The sequence below is a fragment of the Lolium rigidum genome, chromosome 5 (assembly GCF_022539505.1).
Source record: "Lolium rigidum isolate FL_2022 chromosome 5, APGP_CSIRO_Lrig_0.1, whole genome shotgun sequence".
NCBI classification, from domain to species: Eukaryota; Viridiplantae; Streptophyta; class Magnoliopsida; order Poales; family Poaceae; genus Lolium; species Lolium rigidum.
Genome location: NC_061512.1, coordinates 12,188,455 through 12,202,461, shown reverse-complemented (window position 1 = coordinate 12,202,461; position 14,007 = coordinate 12,188,455).

The window sequence follows — 14,007 nt, the reverse complement described above, 5'->3', positions numbered from 1 at the left end:
GTACTTGGTTTAGTCGTATCGATCTTTCATGCACTCTAAGGTTATTTAAATATGAACATTGAATTGTGGAGCTTGTTAACTCCGGCATTGCGGGTTCGTGTAATCCTACGCAATGTGTTCATCATCCAACAAGAGTGTAGAGTATGCATTTATCTATTCTGTTATGTGATCAATGTTGAGAGTGTCCACTAGTGAAAGTCTAATCCCTAGGCCTTGTTCCTAAATACTGCTATCGCTGCTTGTTACCTGTTTTTATCTGCGTTACTACTGCTGAGTTACTACTTGCTTGTTTACTTCCTGCAATATTACTACCATCAACTGCATGCCGGTAAGCTATTTTCTCGGCGCCGTACTACTTGCTCATATTCATTCATACCACTTGTATTTCACTATCTCTTCGCCGAACTAGTGCACCTATTAGGTGTGTTGGGGACACAAGAGACTTCTTGCTTTGTGGTTGCAGGGTTGCATGAGAGGGATATCTTTGACCTCTTCCTCCCTGAGTTCGATAAACGTTGGGTAATCCACTTAAGGGAAACTTGCTGCTGTTATACAAACCTCTGCTCTTGGAGGCCCAACACTGTCTACAAGAATAGAAGCACCCATAGACATCAGCCGGCCACCCCCCCATATGGAAGGTGGAACTCCCACCTCTAGTGGGAGTCCTAGCTTGGGAAGGTTTCCCACCATATGGAAGGTTTTGGGTTCGGGTCTTATTCGAAGACTTGGAGACCAACACTTGGGGTTCCACCTATATAATGAGGGGACAAGGGGAGGGGGCCGGCCACCCAAGAACCACCAAGGTGGCCGCACCCCTTAGTGGCCGGCGCCCCCTCTCCCCAAACCCTAGCCACCCCGCTCCTCCACCACATCCCGCACGCTTAGCGAAGCTCCGCCGGATTTCTCCACCACCACCGACACCACACCGTCGTGCTGTCGGATTCAAGAGGAGCTACTACTTCCGCTGCCCGCTGGAACGGGGAGGTGGACGTCGTCTTCATCAACAACTGAACGTGTGACCGAGTACGGAGGTGCTGCCCGTTCGTGGCGCCGTGATCAAGATCTTCTACGCGCTTTTGCAAGCGGCAAGTGATCGTCTACCGCAGCAACAAGAGCCTCATCTTGTAGGCTTTGGAATCTCTTCAAGGGTGAGACTCGATAATCCCCTCGTTGCTACCGTCTTCTAGATTGCATCTTGGCTTGGATTGCGTGTTCGCGGTAGGAAATTTTTTGTTTTCTATGCTACGTTTTCCAACATTATTTTCCACGGAGCCTTCCAGAACACCGAAGAGGAGACGGAGAAGGGCCACGAGGCGGCCACCCCATAGGGCGGCGCGGCCCCACCTCTGGCCACGCCGCCATATGGTGTGGGCCCCTCGGGTGCGCCCCCTACGCTGCCCCTTCGCCTACTTAATCCCTCCGTCGCGAAAACCCTAGTACCGAGAGCCACGATACGAGAAAAGTTACTGAGACGCCGCCGCCGTCAATCCCATCTCGGGGGATTCTGGAGATCGCCTCCGGCACCCTGCGCGAGAGGGGAATCATCACCGGAGGGCTCTACATCACCATGCCCGCCTCCGGACCGATGCGTGAGTAGTTCATCCTTGGACTACGGGTCCATAGCGATAGCTAGATGGTTGTCTTCTCCTCTTGTGCTATCATGTTTAGATCTTGTGAGCTGCCTATCATGATCAAGATCATCTATTTGTAATGCTACATGTTGTGTTTGTTGGGATCCGATGAATATTGAATACTATGTCAAGTTGATTATTGATCTATCATATATGTGCTATTTATGTTCTTGCATGCTCTCCGTTGCTAGTAGAGGCTCCGGCCAAGTTGATACTTGTGACTCCAAGAGGGAGTATTTATGCTCGATAGTGGGTTCATGCCTCCATTGAATCGCGGGACGAGTGACGGAAAGTTCTAAGGTTGTGGATGTGCTGTTGCCACTAGGGATAAAACATCGATGCTTTGTCTAAGGATATTTGTGTTGATTACATTTCGCACCATACTTAATGCAATTGTCTGTTGTTTGCAACTTAATACTGGAAGGGGTGCGGATGTTAACCTGAAGGTGGACTTTTTAGGCATAGATGCATGCTGGATGGCGGTCTATGTTCTTTGTCATAATGCCCTAAGTAAATCTCATAGTAGTCACCATGATATGTATATGAATCTCTATTCTGTCAATTGCCCAACTGTAATTTGTTCACCCAACATGATATTTATCTTATTGGAGAGACACCACTAGTGAACTGTGGACCCCGGTCCTTTTCTTCTACATCTGAAATATACTGCAATCACTGTTCTCTGTTGTTTTCTGCAAGCAAACATAATTCTTCACACCATACGTTTAACCCTTTGTTTTCAGCAAGCCGGTGAGATTGACAACCTCACTGTTAAGTTGGGGAAACGTATTTTGGTTGTGTTGTGCAGGTTCCACGTTGGCGCCGGAATCCCTGGTGTTGCGCCGCACTACACTCCTCCACCAACAACCTTCACGTGGCCTTCATCTCCTACTGGTTCGATAACCTTGGTTTCTTTTTTAGGGAAAACTTGTTGTTGTACGCACCACACCTTCCTCTTGGGGTTCCCAACGGACGCGTGCTTTACCGTCACAAGCAGTCCACTACTACTTCGCTTCCGCTATTTGTGATGTTCATTGATCAATAGATCAACTATTGTTGTAATATTGGATCAAGTGATCTACTTTTGTAAGACGATTATGGGTTGTAATGAATGATGACTTATTATATCAACTGTTATGTCTCGCAACAACAATCTTCCTGGGATTGCGGTGTATGGCATAATAGGCATCTGGACTTAAAAATCCGGGTGTTGACATCATTCAAGACTAAATCGAGTTTCTTCTCCAAAACAAACCATGACAAACGAGCTGATACAGGCCTCTATGAATCAAGACTGAGGTTGTCGATCGGTGTCTCCCATGGTCGCCACTCCAGAGGATGAGCAACGCTCGAGCGGGACCACAAAGAGGGCGGCTCGCATCAGAGTCTAGATCAAATACGAGCGGGGCCATTGCCTCCGGCCTCGCCTAGACTGGCGAACGTGCCAGCGCCGCTGGCCTCGGCTCAGCTCGGCTCCGCGCGCGATGTTGAGGATGCGTATGGAAGCGTCCCGTTCCCCACCATCCCACCTTCTCATCGGAGGGCGGCGCTGAGGATCTAAAGGTAGGGTGGCACTATTGTCAGAACAACGGAGCAGCTGCGAAAGAGCTCGAGGAAGGGGAGGCCGGGGGCTGAGGAGTTGCAGCCCATAGCAGAGGACCAAGTGAGGTTGGAGAGTCGGCGACCATGCCCGGCATGGTGGTGCGCGGCGGCGGCAATGTGGGAGAGGATCAGGTGTGGATAACTGCAGATGAGGTGAGACGGATAGGAATGAGAAGATAGAATAGGTTGGACGGCAGGACAGGGAGTCGCTCGTGGTTAGTTAGTGGGGTCGTGCGGCCATGTCGATTGAAAGATTCTACCAAACGGAGAAACAGACAGGCGTTAGACAAGTGTCAGACATACAACGCGTGCTCACGTACCCATGTGATCACCGAGCTTCTTCCGTTCATTAAGAAGAGTTGTTTTCTAAACACTAAAGAAGAAACCCTAGTCTAATGTTAAGTAATGTAGATGATGATGCTAGATCATCTTGAGTGAGCCATTAGGGCTAACTAGTCTACTTAAGTATTGTTTGGTGATTGTTATCTTCGTATCCGTTTATAGATGCTAGTACCGAAGGCTACGAAGGGGACGACGAGAACATCTACGGAGAAGAAGGAGGAACACTTTGATCAATACACCAACCAAGGAAAGCTAACCCCAATGCAAGCTCTACTCTTGCAAGCTATACTCTTGCAAGCTACCCTAGTGCAAAGCTCTACAAGAGCAAGTCACCATTGCAATATTACTTTATGTTTAAGGATCCAATCCCAAGTTTTATTCTTACAAGCTTTTACTTTGATTATCCGAGCTTACTTTTATAGTTAACTTTGGTCTAAGTATAGAGTACTACAAGAGTATCAAATTTAGCCTAGAGAGCTACAAGTTAGCTAGCACCCCCCATGAATAGTTGCTAGTGCTAAACTAAAATTGACTACTCTAAATGGGAACTTGTGAAGCAAATGACTTTGAAAACCTTGGAATGACGAGTCATTCTATTGAAATATTTTGAAGGTGAATATGACTTAAATGACATGGAGAATTTGACAAAAACTGATGGTTGGGTTCGGATGCGATACCATTCTAATTTTAGAGTACCCCCACAATACCTGATTATGGGTAGGGCTTAACTGGAAGTTTATGTACTTTAGTATGGGTTCCCTCTAAACAAGCGTCATCGGGGTTATGCCGAAATCTGCCTCCACAACAAAAGAAACGATGTTAAAGATGAGGTGAATGTCCGGCCCAAGCCCTGTGCAGTTCCCAGGCTGACGGTTTGTCTTCACTGGGAGGCCAAGCTCATGGGGAGAGGTACCTATACTAGGGTATGTAAGTGAAAGGTTATGGTTGATGATCCGCGTACTGAGTTACGATGATTCGGGGTTATCCCTGACGGATGTAATCAAAAGTTGTGGCACAAGTGTACAACCTCTGCAGAGTGTAAAACTATTCGAATAGCTGCGTCCATGGTTAAGGACGGTTGGAAAGGCCATACTGTTCCGTCATCAGATCATTTAAAAAATGTGACATGTGACTTGAACTTGAAAGGTGAATTTAAATTGATCAAAACAGAGTTGTGGGAATGACACTAAGGTTCCCACTTGAGTAAGTTAGGCAAATGAAGAGTCTTTTATTACTAAAGTGCTTATGAAATAAAACTGGCTTTATGCAAATGAACCTAGAGCTTAGCACCCCCTTACCATAGTTGATAGTACTTACATTAGTATTAGTTTGTGAGTACTTTAAAGTACTCATGGCTTTGTCCCTGGCTATTCAAATGGCCAGACTATGAAGAGGAGAACCAGTACCAGGAGGATGGACAGCAGGACGTCTATGATAACTAGGACTACTCCCGACGTCAACGATTGACTGTGGAGCGAGATGGACCGCAACCGCTACTTCGCTTCCGCTATGTGTTTTGTAATTGGATCTCTAGATCCACTATGTTGTAAGACTGGATCATGTGATCCCTTGATGTAAGACAATTATGGTTTGTAATGAATGATGTTCTGTGATATCAATATATTATGTCTCGCAAAAACAATATTCCTGGGATTGCGATGTATGGCATAATAGGCTTCTGGACTTAAAAAGCCGGGTGTTGACAAGTTGGTATCAGAGCCATTGTTTGACCTTAGGAGACCCTAGTTAGAATGGACGTCTAAAAAACTTAGTTTCAAAACAAAGAAAGTGAATATTTATAAAAATTTATTCTGCCTCTTATCTTTGAAATCTTTTCAAAAAGATTATTTCTGAAAATTTATTCTTACCCTTATCCTTGAGATCCTTTTTAAAAGAGTATTTCTGAAAACTTATTCGCACTCTTATCCTTGAGATCTTTTCAAAAAGACATGATCTACTTTTCTTTGTACCGCCCATAAAATTTTCCACACCTTGACTTCATACTGCACAAGACCCGCAAGGAATTGGACAGCATTCGTGCCTTATACCAACGACAAGCATCTCGCCTATGAAGAAGAAGAAACCACCATTCCAGATGAAGAGTAGTGTCACTAGAGCACTTGCGTAAATTCGTAGCAAGAGAGCACTAAGTGTGAGTTTGGTATCCTGTCCCTTGTATCGTAGAACGAATGAATGGTTCTTAAAACCAACGGTGTGTTAGTTTTGTAATGTGTGATGGTTTGGTACGAATGAAAAAGTGTTGTTGGCTTTTACCCCCTCAACACTACTCAAGTTTTAAAACTTTTCAAATTTTATCTCAAACAAACCATAGAAATTCCCCTCTTATCTTATGATCTACCTCATTGTTCCGATGGCCCCTCCTACCAGCAACAACTCCCGTGCCCAGGCCAACCAGATGCACCTTAAGCACACCAAGATGACTGACACCATCAACATCCTTGCAATGGAGCGCAAGGCACTTCGCCATCAGCATGCCAAGAAGGACTACATCATTGCTCGCCTCCGCGTGAGGATAGCATCACTGGAGCAGCTCATCCCAATACCCTACCACGCCCCCAGAGGCAAGTCCACTGTGACTTGCTATGACTGTGGTGTTATTGGTCATTACTCTAATAAGTGCCCGATGAAAGCCGCCAACAATGACCCAAGGACTGGAAGCAATGCTGTGCCCCTTACCTCAGGAGACAAGTCAAATGTGACCTGCTATGAATGTGGAATCCAAGGTCACTACTCCAATGAGTGCCCCAAGAAGCTTGCCAAGACTGCCCCCAATACCGCTGCACTCGCCCGACAGCCAGCGCCGTGTCGCAACTGGAAGGAAGTTTGCCCCAAACTACCCGAACAACCGCAACGGTCGTTACTACCGCATGAATGCAACAGAAGCACAAGAAGCACCTCAGTCCATGCCAAGTATGTTTTCCTGTTAATCCAATTGCCCAATCTCTCTTAGGAACCTAACTTTTCATAAAATCTCGGGACGAGATTTGTTTAAGGGGGGAGGGTTTGTAACACCCCAACTTTTTGAAACAAATAAAACCATTTCCAATTAATCAATTTTGAGGGTTAACAAAAACTTTTCTATTTCAAAGCCCTTTTCTAGTGTGTGAATGAATGAAATGCTTGTTAGTGACATAAATGTGTGTTTGAAGTGTTTCAATTTGTTTCTAAGCCCTAACCATGCAAGTAGGAAACAAAGAGAAACAATTTAGAAATAAAATAAAATAAAAAGAGAAGCACATATAAGCCTATGGCTATATTTAAAAATGAATGTCTATGCCATGTTTTACTTTGCTAGATGGTTTGAAAAACATTAATAAACCCTACCTATAATCACCAACTCAATTCCAAAGTGAAACAAAAATAAATTAAAAGAAATTAAAAATCTTCCATAGAGCTAAATATGGGTATTTGGCCAATTTACAAAATGAATCCTACGACATATCTTTTTGGTTTGCAATGCTTGAGCACCTCTCTATACCATTACATCTTCACACAACACCTTTTGAAGCAAAGAAAAGTCGAAAAAATCAAAATAAAAGTGAAAAACCCTAATGCATATGGTATTGGTGAAAATCTGCCAAAATAAAATGTTACCCACTTTGAGCCCTAGTATAAAGAAATTCTCAAACCAAACCCTCTCAACTCTTTGCACCTCATCGAAGACCTCATCAAGATGAATATTTTTCGTGTTGACCACATTGACCAAATCATTGACCATTGCTCACAATAGTCAAGCCAAAATGCCACTTTGAAACCAATTCTAGATTCTCATCAATTTTGGAATTCTTAGAAAATCATTTCCAAATCCCAAACCAATGCCACCCATTACTGCCAAATATCATTTAGAACTCATCGATGAAGAAACCTAGCAAAATTTACTCACACATGAGGTTTTTACATGAGAATCCAATTTCTACATCAAAGTACACCTACTCCAACCACTATGTACCACCACCCTTTTTCAACCTTGAGCTCATCAATAGTGCCACTAGTACCACCCAACCACTCTCATGACATCACCTAGCCTTGACATCATCACCATGAACCAAGACAAGCCTAGTACATGGCCTATGTCACACACACTTTTGCTATAGTCAGATGTGACAACCCTAGACCTCTCTCACCATGCTCAGCATGTCTAGGAGATGTCTCTCACTCCCCTGAACACTACCATATCAGAGTTGACCCAAGGAACCCACTTGCACCACCCAATGCCACACCATGTCATCCTCATGATCACCACCATGTCACCATCTACCCCTAGAATTTTTCCCTCTCTCTCACCTTGTCACACACTTTGTACCCGACCCTTTTCACCTCCTAGTACCAGTCCTTGGTAGAGAAGAGCAAAGACATGACCACAACAACTCATGCAATGTCCTTGATCACCACCCGTGGCCCCCTGTCTCCATGCGTGCACACTACAACCCAGCCTCTCTCACTGCGCCACCCACCTCCTCTCACCTCAGAACACCTACTAGACACGGCCGTTGACCCTCTCCCGCGCCAAGACGACGCCATGACGCGAGGACGCCGACATCGGCCACGTCCTCGTGCGCACTGCACCCGACACCAGCACGCTCGCCACTTTGCACGCGTCATCACCTAACAATGACCTCACCTGTCAACGCCATAGCCGTGCCAGAGACCCTTGCACATGACGCGCCCGGTGACGTCACTGCCAGCCGGCCATGCCGCGCTACCCATCCCTGGACCCTATATAAACCCCGCCCCTCGCCTTGGATAGCACCACACCACCGAGCAGCATCACTCTCCCTCGCTTAGAGCCTCACTCCTTCCCTCCTTGCCTCTCCAAGGCGCCAGAGCACGTCGGCGTGCACCCGGCGGCCTCCCCAAAGCCGCCCCATTTCTCGCCACCTCAGCCTCCAACGCCTATACCATTTTGTAGCCACTGAAAATCCTCGCCGGACGCACCAAACCCCGCCGCCAACCGTGCCCGGAGGTGAGCAAAATCGCCGTCGCAAGCTTGCAGCATCGCGGGGAAGACGACGGCCCAGCGCCGTCCGATCCTGATCCAGCGTCCCGCGCGCCCCGCGCGTGCTCGACGTGCATGCCCCATACATGCGTGGCCCAGGCCGCAGCTGGGCCGGCCCAATCTCTTTCCCGCGCCCCGTTTAAATTCAAATCTTTTTTAATTTATTTTAGTTATGTTTGCTTACTGGTACCTTGCTATAATGTAAATATTTTCAAATATACAAGTCCAAAATTTTTGATTCAAAATGTTCTAGAATAATTACGAAATTATCTAGCTAATCCAATTGGTTTCAATGCAAAATTCATTCTAGGCACTCTACAATAAAAATGACAAATCAGTAACTTTTCAAACTTTCAATAATTATTTAAAATCAACCATAAACGATTTGGAGGTGATTCCACCTCTCATAATTCACTTTTCAAGTACCCTAATTGTTTATGTAAAAACATAGCATAGTTTCTTCATATGATCATGGGCTAGAGCAAAATAATGGCTATGTAGTTATTTCGAGCCCATTTAAATCATTTTCAAATTTAAGATTTTAAATCTATGAGGTGTAGCACCTCATTTAAATCATCTTCCCAAGTAGTATGAAGTAATGTGATGACCCTTGTTGCATGGTCTCATACTTGCTCACTTGAGGATCTTAAATCAAAGTAGTATTTAAATTACATGAGATGATGAATCTCATTTAAATCATTTTTTCTCAAATGATAAATGTGAAGTATTGACCTTGGTCAACATGATCTCACCTTTATGAATTGAGGAGATTAAATCTTAATAGGATTCAATGAGAGGAAATTATTCCTCCAAAGAACTAAATAGACACACTTATCCCTATTTCATTAACAAGAGTTGTTTTCTAAACACTAAAGAAGAAACCCGAGTCTAATGTTGAGTAATGTAGATGATGATGCTAGATCATCTTGAGTGAGCCATTAGGGCTAACTAGTCAACTTAAGTATTGTTTGGTTATTGTTATCTTCGTATCCGTTTATAGATGCCAGTACCGAAGGCTACGAAGGGGACGACGAGAACATCTACGGAGAAGAAGGAGGAACACTTTGATCAGTACACCAACCAAGGCAAGCTAACCCCAATACAAGCTAACCCCAATGCAAGCTCTACTCTTGCAAGCTATACTCTTGCAAGCTACCCTAGGGCAAATCTCTACAAGAGCAAGGCACCATTGCAATATTACTTTATGTTTAAGGATCCAATCCCAAGTTTTATTCTTACAAGCTTTTACTTTGATTATCCGAGCTTACTTTTATAGTTAACTTTGGTCTAAGTATAGAGTACTACAAGAGTATCAAATTTAGCCTAGAGAGCTACAAGTTAGCTAGCACCCCTCATGAATAGTTGCTAGTGCTAAACTAAAATTGACTACTCTAAATGGGAACTTGTGAAGCAAATGACTTTGAAAACCTTGGAATGATGAGTCATTCTATTGAAAGATTTTGAAGGTGAATATGACTTAAATGACATGGTGAATTTCACAAAAACTGATGGTTGGGTTCGGATGCGATACCATTCCAATTTTAGAGTACCCCCACAATACCTGATTATGGGTAGGGCTTAACTGGAAGTTTATGTACTTTAGTATGGGTTCCCTCTAAACAAGCGTCATCGGAGTTATGCCGAAAGCTGCCTCCACAACAAAAGAAACGACATTAATGATGAGGTGAATGTCCGGCCCAAGCCCTGTGCAGTTCCCAGGCTGACGGTTTGTCTTCACTGGGAGGCCAAGCTCATGGGGAGAGGTACCTATACTAGGGTATGTAAGTGAAAGGTTATGGTTGATGATCCGCGTACTGAGTTACGATGATTCAGGGTTATCCCTGACGGATGTAATCAAAAGTTGTGGCTCAAGTGAACAACCTCTGCAGAGTATAAAACTATTCGAATAGCCGCGTCCACGGTTAAGGACGGTTGGAAAGGCCATACTGTTCCGTCATCAGATCATTTTCAAAAATGTGACATGTGACTTGTGACTTGAACTTGAAAGGTTTAAATTGATCACAACAGAGTTGTGGGAATGTGATGTCTACGGGTACTTCTATTCTTGTAGACAGTGTTGGGCCTCCAAGAGCAGAGGTTTGTAGAACAGCAGCAAGTTTCCCTTAAGTGAATCAGCCAATGTTTATCGAACTCAGGGAGGTAGAGGTCAAAGATAGTCCTCTCAAGCAACCCTGCAATTAAGATACAAGAAGTCTCTTGTGTCCCCAACACACCTAATACACTTGTCAGATGTATAGGCGCACTAGTTCGACGAAGAGATAGTAAAACACAGATGGTATAGATGAATATGAGTGGTAATAACAATCTGAAATAAATATGGCAGCGAGTAAACATGCAGTAGAACAGTAAGTAAGCGGTGTTTGCAGTATTGGAAACAAGGCCTAGGGATCATACTTTCACTAGTGGACACTCTCAACATTGATCACATAATAAATAACTTCTTCTCATATGTGCTACATAAACTCTCTTGTTGGATAACAAACACCATTCATTGTGTAGGGCTACAAGAGCTCCCTCAAGCCGGAGTTAACAAGCGCCACAACATTCAGCATTCATATTTAAGTAACCTTAGAGCATAATAGATCTTTGCAAAATAAACCGAGAACTAACATAGCATACACACTCGTCATCATTACACTATGAAAGGGGGAATAGATCACATCAATACTATCATAGTGATAATTAACTCCATAACCTACAAGAGATTATGATCATAACCTACGACAAGAACTACACGGTGCACACACTGTCGCCTTTACACCATGCAGGAGGAATAGACTACTTTAATAAGATCACATGAGTAGCACATAGACTAGTAGCGATACAAAGCTCATCATATGGATCTCAATCATGCAAAGCAATTCATGAGATCATTGTATTGGAGTACAGAGAGAGATATTAACCACATAGCTACCGGTACAGCCCTTAGCCTCGGGGGAGAACTACTCCCTCCTCATCATGGGAGACAGCGATGACGATGAAGATGGTGGTGGTGTCGATGGAGATGGCTCCGGGGGCGATTCCCCGTCCCGGCGGCGTGCAGGAACAGAGACTTTTGTCCCCCGAATTGGAGTTTCGCGATGGCGGCGGCTCTGGAACTTTTCTCGTATCGTGGCTTTTTCGTATCGAAGATTTAGGTCAGGGAGGCTTAAATAGGCGAAGAGGCGGAGTCGGAAGGGTTCTGGGGGGCCCACACAGTAGCCCGGCGCCCCCCCTCTGGCCGCGCCGCCATGGTGTGTGGGGCCCCTGGGCCTCCCCTCTGGTCCCTCTTCGGTGTTCTGGAAGCTTCGTGGAATTATAAGATGCTGGGCGTTGATTTCGTCCAATTCCGAGAATATTTCCTTACTAGGATTTCTGAAACCAAAAACAGCGAGAAAACAGGAACTGGCACTTCGGCATCTCGTCAATAGGTTAGTTCCGGAAAATGCATCAAAACGATATAAAGTGTGAACAAAACATGTAGGTATTGTCATAAAACTAGCATGGAACATCAGAAATTATAGATACGTTTGAGACGTATCAAGCATCCCCAAGCTTAGTTCCTACTCGCCCTCGAGTAGGTAAACGATAACAACAAATAATTTCTGAAGTGACATGCTACCAACATAAACTTGATCAACATTATTGTAAAGCATATGAGATGGATGGAGTGATTCGAAGCAAAAGATTGCTAACAAAAGATAATGACTAAACAATTGAATCATATAGCAAAACTTTTCATGAATAGTACTTTCAAGACAAGTATCAATAAGACTTGCATAAGAGCTAACTCATAAGCAATAAATTCTTAGTATAATGCATTGAAGCAACACAAAGGATGATTAAGTTTCAGCAATTGCTTTCAACTTGTAACATGTATATCTCATGGATATTTATCAACATAGAGTAGTATAACAAGTGCAATAAGTAAACATGTAAGAATCAATGCACACAGTTAACACAAGTGTTTGCTTCTAAGATAGAAAGAAGTAGGTAAACTGACTCAATATAAAGTAAAATAATGGCCCTTCGCAGAGGGAAGCATGGATTACTATTTTTGGGCTAGAGCTTTTGTTTTGAAAACATAGAAACAATTTTGTCAACGGTAGTAATAATTCATATGTGCTATGCATAATACTTCCTACAAGTTGCAAGTCTCATGCATAGAGTACTAATAGTGCTCGCACCTTGTCCTAATCAGCTCGGATAACACGGATTATCATTGCATAACATATGTTTCAACCAAGTGTCACAAAGGTCTAAGGAGAAAGCACGCATTGGATTTCTCGCTTTTGATTATTCTCAACTTAGACATCCATACCGGGACAACATAGACAACAGATAATGGACTCCTCTTTTAATGCTTAAGCATTCAACAACAGATAATATTCTCATAAGAGATTGAGGTTGTATGTCCAAACTGAAACTTCCACCATGATACATGGCTTTAGTTAGCTGCCCAATGTTCTTCTATAACAATATGCATACTCAAACCATTTGATCATGAAATCGCACTTACTTCAGACAAGACGAACATGCATAGCATCTCACATGATATCCAACAAAGGTAAAAAGTTGATGGCATCCCCAGAAACATGGTTACCGCTCAACAAGCAACTTATAAGAACTAAGACACATAACTACATATTCATCACCACAATAGTTTTTAAGCTATTTGTCCCATGAGCTATATATTGCAAAGATAAAGGAATGAAATTTTAAAGGTAGCACTCAAGTAATTTACTTTGGAATGGCAGAAAAATACCACATAGTAGGTAGATATGGTGGACACAAATGGCATGGGTTTTGGCTCAAGGTGTTTGGATTGCACGAGAAGCATTTCCTCTCAGTACAAGGTTTGGGCTAGCAAGGTTGTTTGAAGCAAACACAAGTATGAACCGGTACAACAAAACTTACATAAGAACATATTGCAAGCATTATAAGACTCTACACTATCTTCCTTGTTGTTCAAACACTTTACCAGAAAATATCTAGACTTGGAGAGACCAATCATGCAAACCAAATTTTAACAAGCTCTACGGTAGTTCTCCACTAATAGATTAAACTACATGATGCAAGAGCTTAAACATGATCTATGAGAGCTCAAAACAATTTCCAAGTATCAAATTATTCCAAACCATATGAAGCATTTTCAGATTCCAACCAAATAACAACTAACGAAGCAGTTTCAACCTTCGCCATGAACATTAAAAGTAAAGCTAAGAACACATGTGTTGATACGCAACAGCGGAGCGTGTCTCTCTCCCACACAAGCATGAATTTATTCAGAAAACTAAGATAACAAAACGAAAATAAAAGCAGACAGATGCTCCAAGTAAAGTACATAAGATGTGGCGGAATAAAAATATATTTTCACTAGAGGTGACCTGATAAGTTGTTGTTGGGGGGATGACC